Source organism: Arachis stenosperma, chromosome 9, assembly GCF_014773155.1.
Source record: "Arachis stenosperma cultivar V10309 chromosome 9, arast.V10309.gnm1.PFL2, whole genome shotgun sequence".
Lineage (NCBI taxonomy): Eukaryota > Viridiplantae > Streptophyta > Magnoliopsida > Fabales > Fabaceae > Arachis > Arachis stenosperma.
Window position 1 is genome coordinate 53,908,451 of NC_080385.1, and position 27,560 is coordinate 53,936,010.

Here is a 27,560-nt window from a genome sequence, read left to right on the forward strand (position 1 = left end):
CATTCCTCTTAACCAATTGGAAGAAGAGGAAGAAAGTGAAGAACAACATGTCAAGCTAATGACACTAAAAGAGCACTTGTTGGGAGGTAACCCAACCGTAGGTAACATTTCTTCTCTGCTTTGTTTTCTTTTTGTGGTTTGTTTAAATTTCAATAAATTGGCATATGATGGCATTCTAAGTTTGGTGTTGCTATGCAACAAAATTTGGTTCCAATGCTTACTAGATACTTGCATTAATTTCAAGTGAAAGTGTCACACTAAGTTTAGTGTGCCACTTATTTTTTATGCAATGTATCATGCACACCCTCTTATGTTTGCAATCAAAATGTCTTTGTCTCTTGTGCCTTGATTGTTATCTTTCATTTTGCTTGCTTAAAACACATATGCTACTAACATTTCATTGTGTAAGACACTCATGATCCATCTTAGCCCCATAGCCATTGTTCTAATTGTTGCTTGAGGATGAGCAAGCACTCTAAGTTGGCAAGGGAAATGGAAGAATTGGAGAAAAAGGACAACAATAATGAAGATGAACTACAAGGTTGTAAAGTTCATTTTCCTCTCATTTGTTTCTAGCACTTTAAATTGCATGATTGTCACATTATCTTCTTTGTATGCATGTGTGGTATGACTAAGCATAGCTTGAATTTTGATTGAAACATGGTGCTGTGACATTATAATTACCAACTTGAATCCTGTGAATTCAAAAGAAGTAAAGCATCATGATCATAAACAAACAAGGAATTAAAGAAGAATTTAGCATGTGCATACAAGTATTGGAAAGCTAGTATGATTGATTTTTGCTCAATTGCATTGGATTTTATTTAATTGAAGTTTTTCATCTAGTACATTTTGTGAAATCTTTTGAAATCATGAAAACCTTGAAGAAGCAAATACAATTAAAGCAAGAAAAGAAAAAGGGAAAGAATGAGAAAGCTGAAGGCTCTGAGTACCAATGGCAATTTATTTGTTAAGTGCTTGTGGTGTTTATGTATCAAGCCAAATGCTTGAAAACAAAACACTTAGAAGTCAAGGCTAGGCTCAAGTGCAAAAGCACTCCCTCAAAGCTCAAGGTTCTGAGCATCAATGATTAGAGAGTCAAAAAAAAAATATGATGAGCTTAATGAAGTCCTCTAATTAAATGCTTGTGGTGCTTATGTATCAAGTGGTAATACTTGAAAACAAAGCATTTAGAAGTCGTAGCTTTGTTATTAACTCATGGGGCAAAGCACCCAAAAGGAGAAGCTAAAAAAAAAAAGAAGAAGAAAAAAAAATTCAAAAGCTTGTTTCAAGGAAGAATTATAAGAAAAAGATTTCATAAAAGAAGCTAGATAGAAGCATCAATCATTTACATCTCTTTTGTAATTGTAGCATGCATAGAAAACTAGCTTGCCATGAACATTAACTTGCTACTCTTCTTACCTTGGATTGTCAATTTCTATTGCATGATTCTTTTCTTGCTTGGGGACAAGCAAGGTTTAAGTTTGGTGTTGTGATGACAAGTCATCATATACCCATTTTCTATGCTTTTTCATACAAGAAATTGATGATTTGCGCTTAAATATTGAATGCTTTTGTGCTTAAATGATATATTTTCTTGATCTTTTAATTTTATAAATCTTGTAGGAAAAAAAGAAGAAAAAGAAGCAAAGAAGCACAAAAAAGGAGAAAAAAAAGAGCTTTGGGATACACTTTGAAGTTGGGGTACACTTTGGAGCCTTAGGCCACGCTTTTAAAAGCGTGGCCCATGACCAAATTAAAGAGGAAAACAACCAGCACGCACACTGCCCTGCCCTTGCCAAGGGCAGGGCAGAATCATGATGAAACAAAGTGAGGTTGGAGCAAAATTTCGCTAAGTTAAAATCTGGCCGCTCACAGCATGACCATGCCTACTTCAAAGGGCTATAACTTGAGCTACAGACGTCCGATTGATGTGCTTCTAGTTGCGTTGGAAAGCTGACATTTAGAGCTTTCCAACGATATATAAAAATCCATATTTGGCGCACAATTGAGGTAGGAACGGAAGGCATCTTTAAGGGCCAAAAATAAGCAAAAATAAACCAAGGAAAAGAAGTAGCGTGTGCATCCACCGAGTTTCGAACACGGAGCTTCACTTTTGGAAACATTGCCCTGCCCTCCGCAAGGGCAGGGCAGCATTTTGTTGTGGCATGAATCTGGCGCACCAAGGCACAATTCTGGCGCACCACAGCATCATCTGGCCGCACCACGCACGCACCAAGCACCAATCTGGCGCACCAAATTTTTCTGCCCTGCCCTCCGCGAGGGTAGGGCAGCATCCTGCGCACCAAGCTCACACGCCACGCCTGCACCATGGCCGCATGCATCAAATTCTGCCCTGCCCTCCACAAGGGCAGGGCAACCTCCTGGGAGCATATGGGCCAAAATCAACAAAAATTCAATTTAATTCAATTCCTCACCAAATTGAATCAAGGCCAACCAAACCCATTTCTCCTCAAATCCAAAGCAAGCAAAGCCCACATCATCACTCAAAGGCACATGGATCAATTAAATTAGGATTTTCATTTTTGTAATTTGTTTTAATGTCATTTTCATTTTTATTTTGTAAAGCCTATATAAAGGCATCACTCTCATTTCAAAAGGGGGAAGCTCCATTAGAAAGCTCTCTTAGTTCTCATTTCTGTTTTGAATCTTGGATTGAGAAGTGAAGGAATTCTGTTTCATTCTCCCTCTGAGATTTCTCTTGTTTGCCTTGCTGCAAAATTTTAGTGAATTGCAATTTGAATCAAAGTTCTCTTACTGCTTTCATCTTTAATTTTTCTGCATCTTGTTTGCTGTTGGATCAAGGAAGGGATTGAGATCTAGACTTGTTTTCTAGTCTCTTTGATTCCCTGAGATCAATTTTATTTTGCAATTTAGCTGAGCTCTTTGCTACTCTTCTGTTTTTTTTACTGTTTCATTGAAATTGTCAATTGCTCTTTGAGATTTGAGAATTGATCTCAGTCTTCTACTACATTTACTTTTCTGTAATTTCCTTTCCTGCATTCTGCACTTTCACATTTCTGTTCACATTGAGCTTGATTTAATTTCCTGCACATTTACATTTTCTGCAATTTAAATTTCCAGTTGCTTAATCTATTGCTTCCTTTAATTTCCAGCACCCACTCCCCTTTACATTTAATGCAATTTACATTTCTTGAAATTTAAGTTTCAGCTATTTTACTTTCTTGTTCTTTAAGTTTCCTGCCACTTTAATTTCTGCAATTTAAATTCCCTGCAAATTTACATTCTATTGCTCAACTTCACACAACTCATTCAATGTTAGCTTGACTAAACTAATCACCCACTAAAATTGCTTGATCCATCAATCCCTGTGGGATCGACCTCACTCTAAGTGAGTTATTACTACTTGATGCGACCCGGTATACTTGTCGGTTGGATTTGTGTGTTGGAAAATTCGTTTTCCGAAAAACACCATCAATTTAATTTTTAAAATGACTTAACTAACAAGAAACTACAAGATAAGATTCTAGAATTTAAAGATTGAACCTTTCTTAACAAGAAAGTAACAAACTTCAAATTTTTGAACCAATCACATTAATTGTTACCTAATTTTTGAAAATTAGATATAAAAGATAAGAAAAAGATTTTTGAAAAACAATTTTTAAAATTTTCAGAAAATAGAAAAAATGAAAAAGATATGATTTTTGAAAAAGATTTTAAAAAGATAAGATTTTTTTTTAAAAAATTGAAATTTTGAATTGACTTGTAAGAAACAACTAATTTTTTTAAAAATTTTTGACCAAGTCAACCCAAAATTTCGAAAATTTGGAGGGAAATAAGGAAAAGATAATTTTTTTTGAATTTTTAATTATGAGAGAGAAAAACACAAAAATGACCCAAAACATGAAAATTTTGGATCAAAACACAAGATGCATGCAAGAACACTATGAATGTCAAGATGAACACCAAGAACACTTTGAAGATCATGATGAACATCAAGAACATAATTTTGAAAAATTTTTGATGCAAAGAAAACATGCAAGACACCAAACTTAGAAATCTTTAATGCATGGACTCTAACAAACGAAAAATGCATATGAAAAACAACAAACAACACAAAACAAGAAATCATCAAGATCAAACAAGAGGACTTATCAAGAACAACTTGAAGATCATGAAGAACACTATGAATGCATGGGATTTTCGAAAAATGCAAGAAAAAATTTTAAAAGCATGCAATTGACACCAAACTTAAAATTTGACTCAAGACTTAAACAAGAAACACAAAATATTTTTGATTTTTATGATTTTCTAATGTTTTTGTATTTTTATTAAATTTTTTTTTCGAAAATAATGTTATGAAAAACGAAAAATAAAAGAAAAAATTTTGAAAAAGATTTTTGAAAAGAAAATTACCTAATCTGAGCAACAAGATGAACCGTCAGTTGTCCATACTCGAACAATCCCCGGCAACGGCGCCAAAAACTTGGTGGACGAAATTGTGATCCATGTTCTTTTGTACTTGTATGAAATCATTATTATGGCATCAGTTGTTTTCACAACTCCGTTCAACTAACCAGCAAGTGTACTAGGTCGTCCAAGTAATAAACCTTACGCGAGTAAGGGTCGATCCCACAGAGATTGTTGGTATGAAGCAAGCTATGGTCACCTTGTAAATCTCAGTTAGGCAGATTAAATTGGTTTATTGATTTTCGAATATTAATAACAAAAAGAAAATAAAAGGGATAGAAATACTTATGTATATTAATAGTGGGAATTTCAGATAAGTGTATGGAGATGCTGTGCTCCTCTTGAATCTCTACTTTCTCATTGCTTTCATCCAATCCTTCTTACTCCTTTCCATGGCAAGTTGTATGTAGGGCATCACCGTTGTCAATGGCTACATCCCATCCTCTCAGTGAAAAAGGTCCTATGCTCTGTCACGGCATGGCTAATCATCTGTCGGTTCTCAATCAGGTTGGAATAGAATCCCTTGATTCTTTTGCGTTTGTCATCACGCCCAGCCTTCAGGAGTTTGAAGCTCGTCACAGTCATTCAATCCCAGAATCCTACTCGGAATACCATAGACAAGGTTTAGACTTTCCGGATCCTCATGAATGCCGCCATCTATCTAACTTATACCACGAAGATTCTGTTGGGGAATCTAAGAGATATGCGCCCGGCCTAAAGTAGAACGGAAGTGGTTGTCAATCACGCGCGTTCATAGGTGAGAATGATGATGAGTGTCACGGGATCATCACATTCATCAAAGTTAAGTGTAACGTATATCTTGGAATAAGAATAAAAGAGAATTGAATAGAAAGTAATAGTAATTGTATTGAAACTTGAGGTACAGCAGAGCTCCACACCCTTAATCTATGGTGTGCAGAAACTCCACCGTTGAAAATACATAAGTAAAAGGTTCAGGCATGGCCGAATGGCCAGCCCCCTAAAACGTGATCAATAGCCTCTTAGGATGAAGAATAAAACAAAACTGAGACCAAAGATGTCTAATACAATAGTAAGAGGTCCTATATATACTAGACTAGATACTAGGGTTTACAAGAGTAAGTAATTGATGCATAAATCCACTTCCGGGGCCCACTTGGTGTATGCTTGGGCTGAGCTTGATCAATCCACGAGCTGAGGCTTCTCTTGGAGTTGAACTCCGAGTTATGACGTGTTTTGGGCGTTCAACTCCGGATCATGACGTTTTTCTGGCGTTTAACTCCAGACAGCAGCATGTACTTGGCGTTCAACGCCAAGTTACGTCGTCAATTTCCGAATAAAGTATGGACTATTATATATTGCTGGAAAGATCTGGATGTCTACTTTCCAACGCCGTTGAGAGCGCGCCATTTGGAGTTCTGTAGCTCCAGAAAATCCATTTCGAGTGCAGGGAGGTCAGATTCCAACAGCATCAGCAGTCCTTTTGTCAGCCTTTTTCAGAGTTTTGCTCAAATCCCTCAATTTCAGTCAGAATTTACCTGAAATCACAGAAAAACACACAAACTCATAGTAAAGTCCAGAAATGTGAATTTAACATAAAAACTAATGAAAACATCCCTAAAAGTAGCTTGAACTTGCTAAAAACTACCTAAAAACAATGCCAAAAAGCGTATAAATTATCCGCTCATCAAACGCCAAGTTGTAACGTGTTTTTGGTGTTCAACTCTGGTTCGTGACGTGTTTTTGGCGTTTGACTCCAGAATGCAACATGGAACTGGCGTTGAGCGCCAGTTTGCGTCGACTAATCTCGAATAAAGTATGGACTATTATGTATAGCTGGAAAGCTTTGGATGTCTACGTTCTAACGCCGTTGAGGGCGTGGCATTTGGAGTTTTGTAGCTCTAGAAAATCCATTTCGAGTGCAGGGAGGTTAGAATCCAACAGCATCAGTAGTCCTTTGTCAGCCTTTTATCAGAGTTTTGCTCAGGTCCCTCAATTCCAGCCAAAAAATATCTGAAATCACAGAAAAACACAGAAACTCATAGTAAAGTCCAAAAATGTGAATTTAGCATAAAAACTAATGAAAACATCCCTAAAAGTAGCTAGATCCTACTAAAAACTACCTAAAAAGAATGCCAAAAAGCGTATAAATTATCCGCTTATCACAATACCAAACTTAAATTGTTGCTTGTCCCCAAGCAACTGAAAATCAAATAGGATAAAAAGAGGAGAATATATTATAAAGCTCAAAATATCAATGAATATTAGTTCTAACTAGATGAGTGGGACTAGTAGCTTTTTGCTTCTGAACAATTTTGGCATCTCACTTTATCCTTTGAAGTTTAGAATGATTGGCATCTATAGGAACTTAGAATTTCAGATAGTGTTATTGATTCTCCTAGTTAAGTATGTTGATTCTTGAGCACAACTACTTTTATGAGTCTTGGCCGTGGCCCTAAGCATTTTGTTTTCCAGTATTACCACCGGATACATAAATGCCACAGACACATGACTGGGTGAACCTTTTCAGATTGTGACTCAGCTTTGCTAAAGTCCCCAGTTAGAGGTGTCCAGAGCTCTTAAGCACACTCTTTTTGCTTTGGATCACGACTTTAACCATTCAGTCTCAAGCTTTTCACTTGGACCTGCATGCCACAAGCACATGGTTAGGGACAGCTTGATTTAGCCGCTTAAGCCTGGATTTTATTTCCTTGATCCCTCCTATCCGTTGATGCTCAAAGCCTTGGATCCTTTTTACCCTTGCCTTTTGGTTTTAAGGGCTATTGGCTTTTTCTGCTTGCTTTTTCTTTTTTTTCTTTTATTATTATTTTTTTCGCCACTTTTTTTCCGCAAGCTTTTGCTATTCACTGCTTTTTCTTGCTTCAAGAATTAAATTTAGGATTTTTCAGATTATCAATAACATTTATCTTTGTTCATCATTCTTTCAAGAGCCAATAATTTTAACATTCATAAACAACAAGATAAAAAATATGCACTGTTCAATCATTCATTCAAAAAACAAAAAGTATTGTCACCACATCAATATAATTAAACTAATTTCAAGGATAAATTCGAAACTCATGTACTTCTTGTTCTTTTGAATTAAGAACATTTTTTATTTAAGAGAGGTGAAGGATTCATGGAATTATTCATAGCTTTAAGACATAGTTACTACATACTAATGATCATGAAGTAGATACACAAAACATAAACAAACATATAGCATAAAAACCGAAAAAAAATAGAGAAATAAGAACAAGGAATGAGTCCACCTTAGTGATGGTGGCACTTTCTTCTTGAAGAACCAATGATGTCCTTGAGCTCTTCTATTTCTTTTCCTTGCCTTTGTTGCTCCTCCCTCATTGCTCTTTGATCTTCTCTAATTTCATGGAGAATGATGGAGTGTTCTTGATGTTCCACCCTTAATTAATCCATATTGTAACTCAAATCTTCTAGAGAAGTGTTGAGTTATTCCCAATAGTTGTTGGGAGGAAAGTGCATCCCTTGAGGCATCTCTAGGATTTCTTAGTGATGAGCTTCCTCATGCGTCTCTTGGGACCCATGAGTGGTCTCTCTTGTTTGCTCCATCCTTTTCTTAGTGATGGGCTTATCCTCCTTAATGGGGATGTCTCCTTCTATGATAACTCCAGCTGAGTAACATAGATGGCAAATAAGATGAGAAAAAGCTAGCCTTGCCATGGTGGAGGACTTTTTGGCTATTTTGTAGAATTCAAGGGAGATGACTTCATGAACTTCTACTTCCTCTTCATTCATGATGCTATGAATCATGATGGCCCGATCCACAGTAACTTCGGATCGGTTGCTAGTGGGGATGATGGAGCGTTGGATGAACTCCAACCATCCTCTAGCCACAGGCTTGAGGTCCAGTCTTCTTAATTGAACCGATTTGCCTTTGGAGTCTCTTTTCCATTGAGCTCCTTCACACATATGTCCATAAGGACTTGGTCCAACCTTTGATCAAAGTTGACCCTTCTAGTGTAGGGGCGTGCATATCCTTGCATCATGGGCAAGTTGAATGCCAACCTCACATTTTTCGGACTAAAATCTAAGTATTTCCCCCGAACCATTGTAAGATAATTCTTTGGATTTGGGTTCACACTTTGATCATGGTTCCTAGTGATCCATGCATTGGCATAGAACTCTTGAACCATTAAGATTCTGACTTGTTGAATGGGGTTGGTCTGAACTTTCCAACCTCTTCTTTGGATCTCATGTCGGATCTCCGGGTACTCATTTTTCTTGAGTTTGAAAGGGACCTCGGGGATCACCTTCTTTTTGGCCACAACTTCATAGAAGTGGTCTTGATGGACTTTGGAGATGAATCTCTCCATCTTCCATGACTCGGAGGTGGAAGCTTTTGTCTTCCCTTTCCCTTTTCTAGTGGTTTTTTCGGACTTAAGTGCCATCAATGGTTATGGAAAAACAAAAAAGCTGTGCTTTTACCACACCAAACTTAGAATATTGCTCGCCCTCGAGCAAAAGAAGAAAGAATAGATGAAGAAAAAGAAGATATAGAGGAGTGGAAGGGAGGGTTGTGTTTCGGCCAAGGAGGAGAAGAGAAGGTTGTGTTGTGTGAAAATGAAGAAGAATGGAGGGTTTATATAGTGAAGGGAGAGGGAGTAGTTTTGGCCATTTAGGGTGGGTTTGGGTGGGAAAGAGATTTTGAATTTTGAAGGTTGGTGGGGTTTATGGGGAAGAGTGGATGGATATGAGTGGTGAAGTGGTGATGGGGAAGAGAGATTGAGGTGATTCGTGAAGGGTTTTTGGGGAAGAGTGTTATTGGATTGTGTGAAGAGGAGAGAAGGTGAGTTGAGGTAGGTGGGGATCCTTGATGATTGGATTTTTAACGGTTTAGAATTTTCCAAATGAAATCTCGTCGAAGTATAGTCTCTAAACCAACAATAATCCTCTCATACAAAAATTTGTTTGTCACAAGCACAAACCCCTAAAATCTATAAACCGAAGTATTTAAACCTCGGGTCGTCTCTCAAAGGACTTGCAGGGTAGTATTCTTGTTATTGGTTATGGACTTGTTTATTTTGGGGTTTTGGATGAGGAATGTGAATAGTAAATGGTAGGAAAACTTTATTCACAAAATGGTCTTGGCAAGGTTTGGTTGTCAAGGGTCTTCATCATTATCACTAGCCACAAGTATGGTAGTTGCAAGGATTAATCCCACTTAGTCATCCTTAAATCAATTAACAAAGGAAAGTCAAGTGAGTTATATCAATCCTAGTCCATAAGTCCTAGCTTTCCACTAATTGGATTAATGAAGGCTAGAGTTAATGGCTATCAACTATCAATCAATTGGACACTAGTGACTCAAGAAATCCTAAGTTACCTTCTCAAGCCAAGAACATAAAATTCTAGTCTAACATTCTTCCAAGCATTTAATCAAACACTTGGAAGGCACAAAAGAAAAGTATAGTCAATCACAACAAGAATGAATTCTAACTACAATTGAATGTAAAGAATTAACAACAACAATCAAGGAAATCACAATTATCATGAATTACCTCAAATTGCATTATTGAAAGAAAATAAAGAGAACAAGAGTATCTCAATTACAAAATAAGAGAAATTACAACAAGAGAATAGGGATAGAGAGAAGAACCAAAGTGTAGCAATCACCAATTGGAGGTAGAAGTAGAAGGAGACTTGAATTAAACCTAGAACTATAAGATCCTAATCTAACCCTAATTCCTAATCCTAATTCTAGAGAGAAGAGAGAGCTTCTCTCTCTAACTCTAACTACTTCTAAAACTAAACTATGACTAATGATTAAAAGTATGTTGATTCCTCTTCAATCCTTGGCTTAAATAGCATCATAAATGAGTTGGATTGGGCCCACAAGGCTTCTAAAATCGCTGGCCACATGTTGCATTAAGTGAGTCACGTGCCACCATCGGCACGTCCGCGTACCGTGCGCGTGCGCGCCCCTATGCACGATGCAACTATGGCAAATCTTATATCGTTTCAAAGCCCCGGATGTTAGCTTTCCAACCCAACTGAAGCCGCATCATTTTGACCTCTGTAGCTCAGGTTATGGTCGTTTAAGTGCGAAGAGGTCGGCTTGACAGCTTTTCGGTTCTTTCATTTCTTCATGAGTTCTCCAACTTTTCATGCTTTCTTTCTTCATTCCCTTGATCCAATCTTTGCCTTCTAAACCTTAAATCACTTAACAAACATATCAAGTCATCTAATGGAATCAAGGTGAATTAAATTTATTTATTTTAAGACAAAAAAACATGTTTTCACTCTTAAGCACAATTAAGGGAGAAGTTATAAAATCATGCTATTTCATTGAATAAATGTGGGTAAAAGGTTATAAAATCCCCTAAATCAAGCACAAGATAAACCCTACAAATGGGGTTTATCAACCTCCGCACACTTAAACCAAGCATGTCCTCATGCATAAGCCAAGAGAGAAACAAAGGGTATCAACATTTATTCAATGTAAATAAACTATATGCAACCTAAACTATATGCAATTATCTAAATGGATGTAACTAAATGCAAAATGGTTTTACCTACTTGGTTAAAAATAAATCAATCCTCCAAGTCATACATGCACAAGTAGGGTCAAGATCATATAACGATTCATGAATCCTACCAATTCAAATATAAAAATTGAAGTTCAAATAGACTTGCAAGAAGAAAGCTTATGAAAGCTGGGAATCACGGAATTGAGCATCGAACCCTCACCGGAAGTGTTTGCACTCTAGTCGCTCAAGTGTATAGGGTTGATTCTCTCAATTCTCCCCTAATCATGCTTTCCAAAATTTGTTTTTCATCTAACAATCAACAATTATTTCATGCATGCATACAAGTATCATGAGGTCTTTTCTTTAGGTTGTAATGGGGCTAGGGTCAAGGTAGGGGTGCATATTTGGTCAAGTGAGCTTAAAATTTGAATCTTTAATAAGCTTAAACTTCCCACCTAACCTATGACATCCTATACAATTGAGTTCTAACCTAACTACCCATTTCTCACTTTTTCACATACTCATGTATTCCTTTTCATTTCACAACACTTATGCATTGATCTTTATTTGAGCTTTACTTTGGGGTATTTTGTCCCCTTTTTTATTTCTTTCTTTTTCTTCTTTTTCTTTCTTTTTTTATATTTTTTTTCTTTTCCATATTTTTTTCTTTTTTTCTTTTCTTTTTCTCATTTTTTTTATATACAAGAGCATCAATGCATAAGGTTTTACAATTGATCAATACATGAGCATGTACCCAATTTTCAATAATTTCAATAGAAATACAAAAATACCCTTTTATTCGTCCAATGTCCCAGGATTCCCACACTTGAATGATACTTACACGCACTAGCCTAAGCTAATCAAAGATCCAAATAAGGACAATTATTGTTTTCCGCTTTAAGGCTTGTAATGTGCTAAATTAAGAACAAAATGGGTTAATCGTAGGCTATTTGGGTAAGTGAGCTATTTGAAACAATGGCCTCAATCATATAAATGCATGAATACATAAAATAATGGACATAAAGAATCAAACAAATCAAAGATTACAACCATAGAAAGAGAATAATGCACACAAGAAGGACGATAAGTGGTTATAAGATGTAACCACACCATTAGGCTCAAAACTCACATGCTTGTGTGTTCTTAGCTCAAAAACCATGTTCCAAAATACATTCTTTCAAGCAAGTTCCAAAAAGTATTTTTTTTCAAATTGGTAGGGTGCCCTAAAACAGTTTCTTGGGAAAGAAATCATCACCCTAATCAAGTAGTACTAACGAGAAAGAAATGGTAAAAATATGTATACATTCTAACTAACATGCAACCTATCATGCAAATGCAACAACTAACTAACATTGGTGTTGAAAAAGGAAATTGTTACCCATGGACATCGGTCAGACGACCTCCCCACACTTGAAGAGTGCACCGTCCTCAGTGCATGCAAAGAAGAGCAAGGTGGACGGGTTGCTACAATTGATGAGCTCATTCGAAAGGCTGTGCGGATGACTTGTTTGTTGCCCCATTTAGAAACTTTTCCTTTTTCCCTTCTTGGTGGCCAACCTAAAAGGAAAGAAAGAAGAACGACAATTAGGCCTACAACAAAGATATCAAAACAAGTAGAACGTAGGCCGGGGCTAATGCCAAATAAGAGTAAGGTTCCCACTACATGTTAGCTACGCATGTAAGTGAAAAAACAATATAAGCTAATGGCATATTAACTAATACTCAATGTAAGAGTAAAATCGAAGCATGAAAAGCATATGGCACATCAAGTTCAAATAAGAAGAAGTGGGTCATGAAAGACAAGATAAGGTCATATCAATGCACAAAGACATAATAGTCATACAAGATGAAGCATTGATTTAAAAGTTTCATCACCCAATAATATCAAACAAGTCAAGAGGCACCAAAATAATGCAAGAAATTCTCAACAATTGAGTAAAAAAGTTCAACACCATTATTAAAATGGAAAACTTAGAAAATAAAATGAGAACAAGGTAGAAAAAAAAACAAAATTAAAATGCAATGAATGAAAATAAGCAAATGCAATAAAAGAAAATGGAGGAAAAGAAAATTTTTTTTGTTTTTTTTAGTATTTTATTTATTTATTATTATTATTATTATTATTTTTTTATTAAAAAATTTTTTTTCATTTATATTAAAAGAAAAAAAAAAGTGGGATCCACAGATCCTGAGATGATCCTGTGGGGTCCACAAATCCTGAGGTGTCAAGAATTATCATCCCTGCACCAATAAGGCGTGTAAAACGCCCTCTGCATGCAATCCTGGCGTTCAACGCCAAATTGATGCTTGTTTCTGGCGTTGAACGCCAGCTTCATGCTTGTTTTGGGCGTTCAACACCCATTTGCAGCATGTTTCTAGCGTTGAACGCCAGTTCCATGCTTGTTTCTGGCGTTCAGTGCCAGCTCTCCTCAGGGTGTATTTCTGGCGTTTAAACGCCAGGATGCTGCTTTTTTCTGGCGTTCAACGCCAGATCCATGCTCTGTTCTGGTGTTGAACGCCAGCCAGATGCTCCTTACTGGTGTTTAAACGCCAATAAGCCCTTCTTCCAAGGTGTGCTTTTTCTTCTGCTATTTTTTATTCTGTTTTTAATTTTAGTATTTATTTTGTGACTTCACCTGATCATGAACCTAATAAAACATAAAGAAAAAATAAAAATAATATTAGATAAATAAAAATTGGGTTGCCTCCCAATAAGCGCTCCTTTAATGTCAGTAGCTTGACAGTGGGCTCTCATAGAGCCTCATAGGTGATCAGGTCGATGTTGTAGACTCCCAACACCAAACTTAGAGTTTGGATGTGGGGATTCAACACCAAACTTAAAGTTTGGCTGTGGCCTCCCAACACCAAACTTAGAGTTTGATTGTGGAGGCTCTATTTGACTTTGTACTGAGAGAAGCTTTTCATGCTTCCTCTCCATGGTTGTAGAGGAACACCCTTGGATTTTAAACATAAGGTAGTCCCCATTCAATTGAAAGACTAATTCTCCTCTGGTAACATCTATCACAGCTCTTGCTGTGGCTAGGAAAGGTCTTCCAAGGATGATGCATTCATCCTCCTCCTTCCTAGTGTCTAAGATCATGAAATCAGCAGGGATGTAAAGGCCTTCAACCTTTACTAACACGTCCTCTACTAATCCATAAGCTTGTCTTATTGACTTGTCTGCCATCTGTAGTGAGAATATGGCAGGCTGTACCTCAATGATCTCCAGCTTCTCCATTACAGAGAGTGGCCTAAGATTTATGCCTGACCCCAGGTCACACAGAGCCTTTTCAAAGGTCATGGTGCCTATGGTACAGGGCATTAAGAATTTGCCAGGATCTTGTCTCTTTTGAGGTAAGGTTTGCTGAACCCATGTATCTAGTTCACTAACGAGCAAGGGATGTTTACCTTCCCAAGTCTCATTACCAAACAATTTGGCATTCAGCTTCATGATGGCTCCTAGATATTGAGCAACTTGCTCTCCAATTATATTTTCATCATCTTCAGAGGAAGAATAGTCTTCCAAGCTCATGAATGGTAGAAGGAGATTTAATGGGATCTCTATGGTCTCTATATGACCTTCAGATCCCTTTGGGTCCTCAATAGGGAGCTCCTTCTTGCTTGAGAGACGTCCCATGAGGTCTTCCTAATTGGGATTCATGTCCTCTCCTTCCTCTCTAGGTTCGGCTATGTTGATTATGTCAATGGCCTTGCACTCTCTTTTTGGATTCTCTTTAGTATTGCTTGGGAGAGTACTAGGAGGAGTTTCAGTGACTTTTTTACTCAGCTGGCCCACTTGTGCCTCCAAATTTCTGATGGAGGATCTTGTTTCACCCATGAAACTTAAAGTGGCCTTAGACAGATCAGAGACTAAGTTTGCTAAATTAGAGGTGCTCTGCTCAGAATTCTCTGTCTGTTGCTGAGAAGATGATGGATAAGGCTTGTTATTGCTAAGCCTATTTCTTCCACCATTATTAAAGCCTTGTTGAGGCTTTTGTTGATCCTTCCATGAGAAATTTGGATGATTTCTCCCTGATGAATTATAGGTGTTTCCATAAGGTTCACCCATGTAATTTACCTCTGCTATTGCAGGGTTATCAGGATCATAAGCTTCTTCTTTAGAAGATGCCTCTTTAATACTGTTGGATGCATTTTGCCATCCATTCAGACTTGGAGAAATCATGTTGACTTGTTGAGTCAACATTTTGTTTTGAGCCAATATGGCATTCAGAGCATCAATTTCAAGAACTCCCTTCTTTTGAGGCGTCCCATTTTTCACGAAATTTCTCTCAGAAGTGTACATGAACTGGTTATTTGCAACCATGTCAATAAGTTCTTGAGCTTCTGCAGGCATTTTCTTTAGGTGAATGGATCCACCTGCAGAATGGTTCAATGACATCTTGGAAAACTCAGATAGACCATAATAGAATATATCCAGAATGGTCCACTCTGAAAGCATGTCAGAAGGACACTGATGAGCGGATAATTTATACGCTTTTTGGCATTGTTTTTAGGTAGTTTTTAGTAAGTTCAAGCTACTTTTAGGGATGTTTTCATTAGTTTTTATGTTAAATTCACATTTCTGGACTTTACTATGAGTTTGTGTGTTTTTCTGTGATTTCAGATAATTTCTGGCTGAAATTAAGGGACTTGAGCAAAACTATGAAAAAGGCTGACAAAAGGACTGCTGATGCTGTTGGAATCTGACCTCCCTGCACTCGAAATGGATTTTCTGGAGCTACAGAACTCCAATTGGCGCGCTCTCAACGGCGTTGGAAAGTAGACATCCAGAGCTTTCCAGAAATATATAATAGTTTATACTTTATTCGGGAATTGACGACGTAACTTAGCGTTGAACGCCAAGTACATGCTGCTGTCTGGAGTTAAACGCCATAAAAACGTCATGATCCGGAGTTGAACGCCCAAAACACGTTATAACTTGGAGTTCAACTCCAAGAAAAGCCTCAGCTCGTGGATAGATCAAGCTCAGCCCAAGCATACACCAAGTGGGCCCCGGAAGTGGATTTATGCATCAATTACTTAGTCATGTAAACCCTAGGAGCTAGTTTATTATAAATAGAACATTTAACTATTGTATTAGAAGTCTTTGATCATTCGGTCTTGTGACCATATGGGGGCTGGCCATTTGGCCATGCCTGAACCTTTCACTTATGTATTTTCAACGGTGGAGTTTCTGCACACCATAGATTAAGGGTGTGGAGCTCTGCTGTACCTCAAGTTTCAATACAATTACTATTACTTTTTATTCAATTCTCTCTTATTCTTATTCCAAGATATACGTTGCACAACACTTTGATGAATATGATGATCCGTGACACTCATCATCATTCTCACCTATGAACGCGCGTGATTGACAACCACTTCCGTTCTACCTTAGGCCGGGCGCATATCTCTTAGATTCCCCAACAGAATCTTCGTGGTATAAGCTAGATAGATGGCGGCATTCATGAGGATCCGGAAAGTCTAACCTTGTCTGTGGTATTCCGAGTAGGATCCTGGGAATCCGGAAAGTCTAACCTTGTCTGTGGTATTTCGAGTAGGATTCCGGTATTGAATGACTGTGACGAGCTTCAAACTCCTGAAGGCTGGGCGTGATGACAAACGCAAAAGAATCAAGGGATTCTATTCCAACCTGATTGAGAACCGACAGATGATTAGCCGTGCTGTGACAGAGCATTTGGACCATTTTCACTGAGAGGACGGGATGTAGCTATCAACCAAGGGTGATGCCTCCAGACGATTAGCCGTGCAGTGACAGCGCATAGGACCATTTTCCCGAGAGGATTGAAAGTAGCCATTGATGATGGTGATGCCCTACATACAGCTTGCCATGGAAAGGAGTAAGAAGGATTGAAGGAAGAGTGAGTAGTGAAGTAGAGTTTCAAGAGGAACACAGCATCTCCATACACCTATCTGAAATTCCCACTATTGATTTACATAAGTATTGATTTACATAACCATTTAATCTGCCTAACTGAGATTTACAAAGTGACCATAGCTTGCTTCATACCAACAATCTCTGTGGGATCGACCCTTACTCGCGTAAGGTTTATTACTTGGACGACCCAGTACACTTGCTGGCTAGTTGAACGGAGTTGTGAATTCAAATAGAGCCAATTATTAAATTTTATACAAGTACAAAGAGCATGGATCACAATTTCGTCCACCAAGTTTTTGGCGCTGTTGCCGGGGATTGTTCGAGTATGGACAACTGACGGTTCATCTTGTTGCTCAGATTAGGTAATTTTCTTTTCAAAAATCTTTTTCAAAATTTTTCTTTTATTTTTCGTTTTTCTAAACTTTATTTTCGAAAAAAATTAATAAAAATCCAAAAAATTAGAAAATCATGAAAATCAAAAATATTTTGTGTTTCTTGTTTGAGTCTTGAGTCAATTTTTAAGTTTGGTGTCAATTGCATGCTTTAAAAATTTTTCTTGCATTTTTCGAAAATTCCATGCATTCATAGTGTTCTTCATGATCTTCAAGTTGTTCTTGATAAGTCTTCTTGTTTGATCTTGATGTTTTCTTGTTTTGTGTCTTTTCTTGTTTTTCATGTGCATCTTTGCATTCATATTTTCCAAGCATTAAAAATTTCTAAGTTTGGTGTCTTGCATGTTTTCTTTGCATCAAAAATTTTTCAAAATTATGTTCTTGATGTTCATCATGATCTTCAAAGTGTTCTTGGTGTTCATCTTGACATTCATAGCATTCTTGCATGCATTCATTGTTTTGATCTAAAAATTTCATGCATTGAGTATTTTTGTTGTTTTTCTCTCTCATCTTTAAAAATTCAAAAATCAAAAAAATATCTTTTCCTTATTTCCCTCCAAATTTTCGAAATTTTGGGTTGACTTGGTCAAAAAATTTTTAAAAATTAGTTGTTTCTTACAAGTCAAGTCAAATTTTAAATTTTAAAAAAAAATCTCATCTTTTCAAAATCTTTTTCAAAAATCATATTTTTTTCCATTTTTTCTTTTTTTTCGAAAATTTCAAAATTCTTAATCAAAATATTTTCAAAATCTTTTTCTTATCTTTATATCAAATTTTTGAAAATATGCTAACAATTAATGTGATTGATTAAAAAATTTGAAGTTTGTTACTTTCTTGTTAAGAAAGGTTCAATCTTTAAATTCTAGAATCTTATCTTGTAGTTTCTTGTTAGTTAAGTCATTTTAAAAATTAAATCTTTCTCAAAATATCTTTTTCTTAAAATTTTTTATCTTATCTTTTTATCTTATCCCTTTCAAAATTTTATCTTTTTCAAATTTGATTTCAAATTATTTTCAATCAACTAACTAACTTTTTGTTTGTTTCTTATCTCTTTCAAAACCACCTAACTACTTTTCCCTCTCTAATTTTCGAAAATATCTCATCCCTTTTTCAAAAATTCTTTTTAATTGTTTTAAATTTTAATTTTAATCTTATTTTATATTTAATTTTCGAAAATTACTAACCCTTTTTCAAACTATTTTCGAAATTCTCCCCCTCTTTTCTTATTCTATTTAATTATTTAATTACTAACACTTCTCTTCACCTTTCTTCATCTAAAAATCCGAACCATTCTTCTTCATTCTTCTCCCCTTTCTTCTTCTACTAATATAAAGGAATCTCTATATTGTGACATAGAGGATTCTTCTTTCTTTTCTTGTTTTCTTCTCTTTCATATGAGCAGGAACAGGGAAAAAGGCACTCTTGTTGAAATTGATCCAGAACCTGAAAGGACTCTGAAGAGAAAATTAAGAGAAGCTAAATTACATTATTCTAAAGGTAACCTTTCAGAAATTTTCGAACAAGAGAAGGAGATGGCAGCCGAAAATAATAATAATGCAAGGAGAATGCTTGGTGACTTCACAAAGCCAACGTCCAAGTTTGATGGAAGAAGCATCTCCATTCCTGCCATTGGAGCCAACAACTTTGAGCTGAAACCTCAGCTAGTTGCATTAATGCAACAAAACTGCAAGTTTTATAGACTTCCATCTGAAGATCCTTATCAGTTTTTAACTGAGTTCTTGCAGATCTGTGAGACTGTAAAAACGAATGGAGTTGATCTTGAAGTCTACAGACTCATGCTTTTCCCTTTTGCTGTAAGAGACAGAGCTAGAATATGGTTGGATTCACAACCCAAGGATAGCCTGGACTCCTGGGATAAGCTGGTCACTGCCTTCCTGGATAAATTCTTTCCTCCTCAAAAGCTGAGCAAGCTGAGAGTGGATGTTCAAACCTTCAAACAAAAAGATGGTGAATCCCTCTATGAAGCTTGGGAAAGATACAAGCAGCTGACCAAAAGATGTCCATCTGACATGTTTTCAGAATGGACCATATTAGATATATTCTATTATGGTCTCTCTGAATTTTTGAAAATGTCATTGGACCATTCTGCAGGTGGATCCATTCACCTAAAGAAAATGCCTGAAGAGGCTCAAGAACTCATTGACATGGTTGCAAACAACCAATTCATGTACACTTCTAAGAGGAATTCCGTGAATAATGGGATACCTCAGAAGAAAGGAGTTCTTGAAATTGATGATCTGAATGCCATATTGGCTCAGAACAAAGTGTTGACTCAACAGGTCAACATGATCTCTCAAAATCTGAATGGATGGCAACATGCATCCAACAGTACTAGAGAGGCAGCTTCTGAAGAAGCTTATGATCCTGAGAACCTTGCCATGGCAGAGGTTAATTACATGGGTGGACCTTATGGAAACACTTATAACTCATCATGGAGAAATCATCCAAATTTCTCATGGAAGGATCAACAAAAGCCTCAACAAGGCTTTAATAATGGTGGACGCAATAGGCTGAATAATAGCAAGCCATATCCATCATCTTCTCAGCAACAGACAGAGAATTCTGAACAAAACACTTCTAATTTAGCCAACATAGTCTCTGATCTGTCAAAGGCCACTTTCAGTTTCATGAGTGAAACAAGATCCTCCATCAGAAATCTGGAGGCACAAGTGGGCCAGCTGAGTAAGAAAGTCAGTGAAACTCCTCCCAGTATTCTCCCAAGCAATACAAAAGAGAATCCAAAAGGAGAGTGCAAGGCCATTGATGTAATCAATATGGCCGAATGCACAAGGGAGGAGGAGGACGAAAATCTTAGTGAGAAAGACCTCCTGGGACGTTCCTCAAGCAAGAAGGAGTTTCCTATTAAGGATCCAAAGGAATCTGAGGCTCATATAGAGACCATAGAGATTCTATTAAATCTCTTTCTGCCATTCATGAGCTCTGAAGACTATTCTTCCTCTGAAGAGGATGAAGATGTAACTGGAGAGCAAGTTGCTCAATATTTAGGAGCTATCATGAAGCTGAATGCCAAGTTGTTTGGTAATGAGACTTGGGAAAGTGAACCTCCCTTGCTCATTAGTGAACTAGATACTTGGATTCAGAAAACTCTACCTCAAAAGAAATAAGATCCTGGCAAGTTCCTAATACCTTGTACCATAGGCACCATGACCTTTGAAAAAGCTCTATGTGATTTGGGGTCAGGGATAAATCTTATGCCACTCTCTGTAATGGAGAAGCTGGGGATCATTGAGGTACAACTTGCCTTGTTCTCATTACAATTGGCAGACAAGTCATTGAGACAAGCTTATGGAATAGTAGAGGACGTGTTAGTAAAGGTTGAAGGCCTTTACATCCCTGCTGATTTCATAATCTTAGACACTAGGAAGGAAGAGGATGATTGCATCATCCTTGGAAGACCTTTCCTAGCCACAGCAGGAGCTGTGATAGATGTCAACAGAGGTGAATTAGTCCTTCAATTGAATGGGGACTACCTTGTGTTTAAGGCACATGGCCATCCCTCTGTGACAAAAGAGAGTAAGCATGAAGAGCTTCTCTCAGTTCAAAGTCAAGAGGAGCCCACACAGTCAAACTCTAAGTTTGGTGTTGTGAGGCCACAACCAAACTCTAAGTTTGGTGTTAAGACACCATATCCAAACTCTAAGTTTGGTATTGGGACTATACAACATTGATCTGATCACCTTGTGGCTCCATGAGAGCCACTGTCAAGCTATTGACATTAAAGAAGCGCTTGTTGGGAGGCAACCCAATTTTATTTATCTAATTTTTATTTTATTGTTATTTTGTGTTTTATTAGGTACATGATCATGAGGAGTCACGAAAAAAATCAGAAAAATTAAAAACAGAGTCAAAAACAGCAGAAAAAAATTCGCACCCTGGAGGAAGCACAGGCTGGCGTTCAACGCCAGCAAGATGCATCTGGCCGGCGTTCAACGCCAGAACAGAGCATCATTCTGGTGCTGAACGCCAGAAACAAGCAACATTCTGGCGCTGAACGCCAGGAATGTGCCCAGAGAAGAAAAGCTGGTGCTGAACGCCAGTAACAAGCATGAAACTGGCGTTCAACGCCAGAAACATGCTTTACATGGGTGTTGAACACCCAGAATGTGCACCACACAGCGTTTAAACGCCAGAATGGTGTGCCAAGGCAATTTACATGCCTATTTGGTGCAGGGATGGAATTCCTTGACACCTCAGGATCTGTGGACCCCACAGGATCACCTCAGGATCTGTGGACCCCACAGGATCCCCACCTAACATATTCCCACCTTACCTCCTAATCCTAATTACACTCTCCTATTCCCCATGTCACACTTCCCAACACTCTTCACCAATCACCTCAATCTCTCTTCCCAATTACCCCCTTCACCACTCACATCCATCCACTCTTCCCCATAAACCCCACTTACCTTCAAAATTCAAAAACATTTTCCCACCCATTCCCACCCTAAATGGCCGAACATACACTCCCCTCTCTCCCTATAAATACCCATCCATTCTCCTTCATTTTTCACACAACACAAACACCTCTTCTCTCACTTAGCCGAACCTACCTCTCTCCCTCTCTACCATATTCTCTTCTTCTTCTTCTTCTCTTCTTTCTTCTATTGCTCGAGGGCGAGCAATATTTTAAGTTTGGTGTGGTAAAAGCATAAGCTTTTTGTTTTTCCATTACCATCAATGGCACCTAAGGCCGGAGTATCCTCTAGAAAAGGAAAAGGGAAGACAAAAGCTTCCACCTCTGAGTCATGGGAGATGGAAAGATTCATCTCCAAGAGCCATCAAGACCACTTCTATGATGTTGTGGCAAAGAAGAAGGTGATCCCTGAGGTCCCTTTCAAGCTCAAGAAAAATGAGTATCCGGAGATCCGACATGAAATCTGAAGAAGAGGTTGGGAAGTCCTAACCAACCCCATGCAACAAGTCGGAATCTTAATGGTTCAAGAATTCTATGTCAATGCATGGATCACTAGGAACCATGATCAAAGTATGAACCCGAGTCCAAAGAACTATCTTACAATGGTTCGGGGGAAATACTTAGATTTTAGTCCGGAAAATGTGAGGTTGGCATTCCACTTGCCCATGATGCAAGGAGATGAACGCCCCTACACTAGAAGGGTCAACTTTGATCAAAGGTTGGACCAAGTCCTTATGGACATATGTGTGGAAGGAGCTCAATGGAAGAGAGACTCCAAAGGCAAGCCAGTCCAACTAAGAAGACTGGACCTCAAGCCTGTAGCTAGAGGATGGTTGGAGTTCATTCAACGCTCCATCATTCTTACTAGCAACCGATCTGAAGTTACTGTGGATCGGGCCATCATGATTTATGGCATCATGATTGGAGAGGAAGTAGAAGTTCATGAGGTCATCTCCAATGAAATCTACAAAATAGCCGACAAGCCCTCACCCATGGCATGGCTAGCTTTTCCTCACCTTATTTGCCATCTATGTTACTCAGCTGGAGTCATCATAGAAGGAGACATCCTCATTGAAGAGGATAAGCCCATCACCAAGAAGAGGATGGAGCAAGCAAGAGAGACCCCTCACGGTTCTCAAGAGATGCATGAGGAAGCTCATCATCAAGAAATCCCTGAGATGTCTCAAGGGATGCACTTTCCTCCCAACAACTATTGGGAACAACTCAACACTTCCTTAGAAGATTTGAGCCACAATGTTGAATAACTAAGGGTGGAACATCATGAGCACTCCATCATTCTCCAAGAAATAAGAGAAGATCAAAGAGCAATGAGGGAGGAGCAACAAAGGCAAGGAAGGGACATAGAAGAGCTTAAGAACATCATTGGTCCTTCAAGAAGAAGACGCCACTAAAGGTGGATTCATTCCTTGTTCTTTATTTCTTTCTATTTTCGGTTTTTAATGTTGTGTTTATCTATGTTTTGTGTCTTTACTTCATGATCATTAGTATGTAACCATGCCTTAAAGCTATGAATAAAATCCATTAGTCCTTCACCTCTCTTAAATGAAAAATGTTTTAATTCAAAAGAACAAGAAGTACATGAATTTCGAATTTATCCTTGAATTTAGTTTAATTATATTGATGTGGTGACAATACTTTTGTTTTCTGAATGAATGCTTGAACAGTGCATATGTCTTTTGATCTTGTTGTTTATGAATGTTAAAACTGTTGGCTCTTGAAAGAATGATGAACAAGGAGAAATGTTACTGATGATCTGAAAAATCATGAAATTGATTCTTGAAGCAAGAAAAAGCAGTGAACAAGAAGAAACTTGCGAAAAAAAATGGCGAAAAAAATAGAAAGAAAAAAGAAAAAGCAAGCAGAAAAAGCCAATAGCCCTTAAAACCAAAAGGCAAGGGTAAAAAGGATCCAAGGCTTTGAGCATCAATGGATAGGAGGGCCCAAGGAAATAAAATCCAGGCCTAAGCGGCTAAACCAAGCTGTCCCTAACCATGTGCTTGTGTCATGAAGGTCCAAGTGAAAAGCTTGAGACTAAGTGGTTAAAGTCGTGATCCAAAGCAAAAAGAGTGTGCTTAAGAGCTCTGGACACCTCTAACTGGGGACTCTAGCAAAGCTAAGTCACAATCTGAAAAGGTTCACCCAGTTATGTGTCTGTGGCATTTATGTATCCGGTGGTAATACTGGAAAACAAAGTGCTTAGGGCCACGGCCAAGACTCATAAGTAGCTGTGTTCAAGAATCAACATGCTTAACTAGGAAAGTCAATAACACTATCCAAAATTCTAAGTTCCTAAAGAAGCCAATCATTCAGAACTTCAAAGGAAAAAGTGAGATGCCAAAACTGTTCAGAAGCAAAAAGCTACAAGTCCCGCTCATCTAATTATAATTAATATTCATTGATATTTTGGAATTTATAGTATATTCTCTTCTTTTTATCCTATTTGATTTTCAGTTGCTTGGGGACAAGCAACAATTTAAGTTTGGTGTTGTGATGAGCGGATAATTTATACGCTTTTTGGCATTGTTTTTAGGTAGTTTTTAGTAAGTTCAAGCTACTTTTAGGGATGTTTTCATTAGTTTTTATGTTAAATTCACATTTCTGGATTTTACTATGAGTTTGTGTGTTTTTCTGTGATTTCAGGTAATTTCTGGCTGAAATTGAGGGACTTGAGCAAAACTCTGAAAAAGGCTGACAAAAGGACTGCTGATGCTGTTGGAATCTGACCTCCCTGCACTCGAAATGGATTTTCTGAAGCTACAGAACTCCATTTGGCGCGCTCTTAACGGCGTTGGAAAGTAGACATCTAGAGCTTTTCAGCAATATATAATAGTCCATACTTTATTCGGGAATTGACGACGTAACTTGGCGTTGAACGCCAAGTACATGCTGCTGTCTGGAGTTAAACGCTAGAAAAACGTCATGATCCGGAGTTGAACGCCCAAAACACGTTATAAGTTGGAGTTCAACTCCAAGAAAAGCCTCAGCTCGTGAATAGATCAAACTCAGCCCAAGCATACACCAAGTGGGCCCCGGAAGTGGATTTATGCATCAATTACTTACTCATGTAAACCCTAGGAGCTAGTTTATTATAAATAGAACATTTAACTATTGTATTAGAAGTCTTTGATCATTCGGTCTTGTGACCACATGGGGGTTGGCCATTTGGCCATGCCTGAACCTTTCACTTATGTATTTTCAATGGTGGAGTTTCTGCACACCATAGATTAAGGGTGTGGAGCTCTGCTGTACCTCAAGTTTCAATACAATTACTATTACTTTTTATTCAATTCTCTCTTATTCTTATTCCAAGATATACGTTGCACAACACTTTGATGAATATGATGATCCATGACACTCATCATCATTCTCACCTATGAACGCGCGTGATTGACAACCACTTCCGTTCTACCTTAGGCCGGGCGCATATCTCTTAGATTCCCCAACAGAATCTTCGTGGTATAAGCTAGATAGATGGTGGCATTCATGAGGATCCGGAAAGTCTAACCTTGTCTGTGGTATTCCGAGTAGGATCCTGGGAATCCGGAAAGTCTAACCTTGTTTGTGGTATTCCGAGTAGGATTCCGGTATTGAATGACTGTGACGAGCTTCAAACTCCTGAAGGCTGGGCGTGATGACAAACGCAAAAGAATCAAGGGATTCTATTCCATCCTAATTGAGAACCGACAGATGATTAGCCATGCTGTGACAGAGCATTTGGACCATTTTCACTGAGAGGATGGGATGTAGCTATCAACCAAGGGTGATGCCTCCAGACGATTAGCCGTGCAGTGACAGCGCATAGGACCATTTTCCCGAGAGGATTGAAAGTAGCCATTGATGATGGTGATGCCCTACATACAGCTTGCCATGGAAAGGCGTAAGAAGGATTGAAGGAAGAGTGAGTAGTGAAGTAGAGTTTCAAGAGGAACACAACATCTCCATACACCTATCTGAAATTCCCACTATTGATTTACATAAGTATTTCTATCTTATTTTATTTCCTATTCATTATTAATTTTCGAAACACATAACCATTTAATCTGCCTAATTGAGATTTACAAAGTGACCATAGCTTGCTTCATACCAACAATCTCTGTGGGATCGACCCTTACTCGCGTAAGGTTTATTACTTGGACGACCCAGTACACTTGCTGGCTAGTTGAACGGAGTTGTGAATTCAAATAGAGCCAATTATTAAATTTTATACAAGTACAAAGAGCGTGGATCACAATTTCGTCCACCAGACACCTTTTGGTCATCCGCTTGTAACTTTCCAAATCTTCATAGAGGGATTCACCATCTTTTTGTTTGAAAGTCTGAACATCCACTCTAAGCTTGCTCAGCTTTTGAGGAGGAAAGAACTTAGCTAAGAAGGCTGCGACCAGCCTATCCCAGGAGTTCAGGCTATCTTTAGGTTGTGAATCCAACCATATTCTAGCTCTGTCTCTTATAGCAAAGGGGAAAAGCATGAGCCTGTAGACTTCAGGATCTACTCCATTAGTCTTAACAGTCTCATATATCTGCAAGAACTCAGTTGAAAAGTTGTAGGGATCTTCTGATGGAAGTCCATAGAACTTGCAGTTCTGTTGCAGTAGAGCAACTAGTTGAGGTTTCAGCTCAAAATTGTTTGCTCAAATGGCAGGGATTAAGATGCTTCTTCCATCAAATTTGGAAGTAGGTGTAGTATAGTTACCAAGCATCCTCCTTGCATTATTATTTTCGGCTGCCATCTCCTCTTCCTTTTCGAAAATTTTTGTAAGGTTGTCTCTGGATTGTTGTAATTTAGCTTCTCTTAGTTTCCTCTTCAGAGTCCTTTCAGGTTCAGGATCTGCTTCAATAAGAATATTCTTGTCCTTGCTCCTGCTCATATGAAAAAAGAAGGAAACAGAAAATAATAATAGGGATCCTCTTTACCACAGTAGAGAGATTCCTTTACGTTAGTAGAAGAAAAAGGGAATAGAAGAAGGAAAAGGTAAGAATCCAAACACAAGGGTGAAGATAGGTTCAGATTCTTGAGATGAAGAGACGTGTTAGTAAATAAATAAATAAATAGAAGAAGATGAGAGGGAGAGAATTCGAAAATTAATTTAAAAAAAAGGGTTAGTGATTTTTGAAAATTAAAGGAAGAATTAAAATTAAAATTAAAATTTAAAATAATTAGTTAATTAAAAAAATTTTGAAAAAGAGGGAGGTAATTTTCGAAAATTAGAGAGCTAAAATTAGTTAGGTGGTTTTGAAAAAGATAAGATATAGTTAAAACAAACAAAAAGTCAACTAGTTAGTTGAAAAAGATTTGAAATTTAATTTTTGAAAAGATAAGAAGTTAGAAAAGATATTTTGAAGTCAAATTTTTTAAAAAGATATGGTAGATAAGATATTTTGAAAAAGAATTGATTTTTAAAATTAAAATTTGATTGCTTGACTAACAAGAAACTAAAAGATATGATTCTAGAATTTAAATATTGAACCTTTCTTAACAAGAAAGTAACAAACTTCAAATTTTTGAATCAATCACATTAATTGTTAGTAAAGTTTTCGAAATTTTTGAAATAAAGATAAGAAAAATATTTTGAAAAAAAATATTTTTAAATATTTTCGAAAATTAATAAGAAAAATGAAAAAGATTTTGAAAAGATAAGATTTTTAAAATTGAAAATTTGACTTGACTTATAAGAAATAGCTAAGTTTTAAAAATTTTTGACTAAGTCAACTCAAATTTTCGAAAATTATGAGCAAGATAAGGAAAAGATATATATATATATATATATATATATATATATATATATTTGAATTTTTAATGATGAGAGAGAAAAAATAAAACGTCATTTTTGTGTTTTTCTCTTTTCTTTTTGGAT

At 37.3% G+C, this 27,560-nt stretch overlaps 1 pseudogene; it reads right to left on the reverse strand.

Moving 5' to 3' along the window:
- Positions 1-27,560, reverse strand: part of LOC130949521 (uncharacterized) — a 43,462-nt pseudogene that overhangs the window by 12,518 nt on the left and 3,384 nt on the right.